At 36.5% G+C, this 2,652-nt stretch overlaps 1 non-coding gene across 1 annotated transcript; it reads left to right on the top strand.

Annotated features, from left to right (window-relative positions):
• Nucleotides 1-2,273: 2,273 nt before the first annotated feature.
• On the top strand, nt 2,274-2,375 carry LOC142167620 (U6 spliceosomal RNA). Its single transcript, XR_012697713.1, has one exon. It is a non-coding gene; the product is annotated as a U6 spliceosomal RNA (small nuclear RNA).
• Nucleotides 2,376-2,652: the final 277 nt, after the last annotated feature.

Below are 2,652 nucleotides of genomic sequence, written 5' to 3'. Positions count from 1 at the left end.
CGGGAAGCACGACTTATGTGGTTTTGTCATGTGAGGAGGAGGAGCACAGACGCCCCGGTGAGGAGGTGTAAGAGGTTGACATTGGAGGGCCTACGGAGAGGTAGAGGTAGGCCAAATAAGAGGCAGGGAGAGGTAATTAGGCAAGACATGTCGCAGCTTCAGTTGACCGAGGACATGACCCTGGATAGGAAGGTATGTAGGTCGAGGATTAGGGTAGTAGAGTAGGTAGTCTAAAGTATTCATAACAGTAGTATTGGCACGCAGTCTCACTTTCTATTGGTAGTAGGACTTTATGACTATCCGTTGTTTTCTTTCATTGTTGATCACCTTACTATCTTATTGTTTTTATTCTGCTTTTATATGATTTTTTGGTACTGTCCATTCTTGTCTATATTTCTATTAATGTGGTGCTTATACTTTCTTGAGCCGATGACCTATTGGAAGCAACCTCTCTATCCTCACAAGGTAGGGGTAAGGTCTGCGTACACACTACCCTCCCCAGACCCCACAGTGTGGGATAATACTGAGTATGTTGTTATTATAGAAGCAATTTTCAAAAGCTTGGCCAAACACTAATTATTGCTCAAAAGTATTTTTCAAATTAATTAGCCATACACAACCGATTCTCACCAAAAGTACTTTTTTAAAAAATACTTTTAAAAATAAGCACTTTTCAAAATAAACAGATTTTAGAAGTTTGGCCAAACAGGCTATAATACTGGTTAAACCTGCCAGATAAGGTACGGTTTTGCATAGATTAACATCGGCCTAAATAGTTACATAATTTATCATGGCTATGCAAAAATTTGTTTAAAAATAACAAAAGAATCAAAACTAGAACTCTTTCTAGTCAGGTCTTAACTAAAACAAATATCGATTCATTTAGTAGACAACTTTAATTAGGTTGATTACTCGTCTTAGTTACAACACGTGGTAGGACAATTTCTTCAATCTTTTCATCATCATACTCCAAATGCTTATTGATTGCCACGGCTGCCAAGAACATTGATTGACTATTTAATGTATTGTAACAAGATCTAAGAAACTTGATTTTGATATTTGAACAATCCTTCCAAATAAAGACAAAATAGTACGAAGCTGGAAACTGATTGAAAAGTACATTTGGATCGCGCAGTGATAACAAACAAAATTTGACTTTACACATGCATTTCAGCCATAAAACGAAGTACTGGTTTCAGCAACTCTATGTGAATAACCGGAGAAATTTTATTTTGTGTCTCATACAACCTTAGGGCTCATTCTAAATGTGACAGGTGGACGTGTGGATCCCACACATCACTGATACACTTCCAGCACAAACACGTGCGGAGGTGGAAGCCTAAGTACGGGTTCGACCGTGACAGGTGGACGTGTGGATCCCACACATCACTGATACACTTCCAGCACAAACACGGGCGGAGGTGGAAGCCTAGTGCGGGTTCGACCGTGACAGGTGAACGTGTGCGGGTTCGGGCGAACCGAGTAAACTTTACTCAAATAGTATATTTGTGTTAAGAAATTCATAAATAGAGGAGATGAGTTCTAGAGTTTTGGTGGGTGAAATTGTTTGGATTTGAGGGGACCACAGTCCACCTGTCATATAATGAGTCCATCATACAAGTATTATGTGTCATATCTCACACGGAGTAAAATTTCTCGAATAACCGGGATTTGTTACTCTACGATGTAAAGATATCGATCACTAATTAATACGCAATCACTAAAATTAATGTGCTAATACAGTTTCTTCTTGTTTCTTTGCATTTTATTATATAGGAGTAAATGTTTGTGGCATGATACTATCAGAATTTTAACTTTATTAATTTTGAATTTTGGAACGACGACTTCAAGCACTAACAAGTGGGTTCTAAATTTAATATTTGTATATTTTAATAAATTTCTTAACACAAATATACTATTTGAACAAAAATTACTGAATTCGACCGAACCAGTAACCGAACTTCTAGCTATGCCCCTGACTACAGGGTACTATCATACATATATCCATCCCCAAATTAAGTAGTGTTGTGCTCCAATCTGCAACGTTCTAAAAGACTTAACCTTCATGTTGTGCTAGCTAAGCCAAATTCCAAATTAATATAGTCATACTAAATTATTGATGGAAAATGATCATGTATCATGAAATTACCTGGAGCTATGGATCCTTTAACAGTTCAAGAGCTTGTCTGAATTTTAGAAAGTTTTTATTAGTCAGGTGTAGGAATCTTGCAAATTCAAAATGACCAACTTGGGCAACCAATTCATTGTCGAGTGTCCCTTCGGTGACATCCGATAAAATTGGAATGATACATAGAAGTTTAGCATGGCCCTGCACAAGGATAACACGTACAAATCGAGAAATGATTCAATTTTTTTTAAAAGAAAACCATTATTGAGTAGAACACTGCTGGGTTTGGGATCATAATTACTGAACTATTAATATTTGACAATCATCATAAAAATAATGGAGTGGTCTAGCAATGGCCGAATTGAAGTCATTTTCTAAGAAAATATTTCCAATGAGAAAGTTATTTTTTGTTACGATAAAACATTTTTAAGGAAAAAAATTCGCATCAAAAGGGGAAAATGACTTACATTATTTTTTGGCGAAGTCATTTTCTTACAAGCTTCGTACTTTTTAACTCCTTATTC

Source organism: Nicotiana tabacum, chromosome 12 (assembly GCF_000715075.1).
Source record: "Nicotiana tabacum cultivar K326 chromosome 12, ASM71507v2, whole genome shotgun sequence".
Classification (NCBI taxonomy): domain Eukaryota; kingdom Viridiplantae; phylum Streptophyta; class Magnoliopsida; order Solanales; family Solanaceae; genus Nicotiana; species Nicotiana tabacum.
The sequence above is the reverse complement of the archived record's forward strand: the minus strand, read 5'-3'. Positions and strand labels throughout refer to the sequence as shown.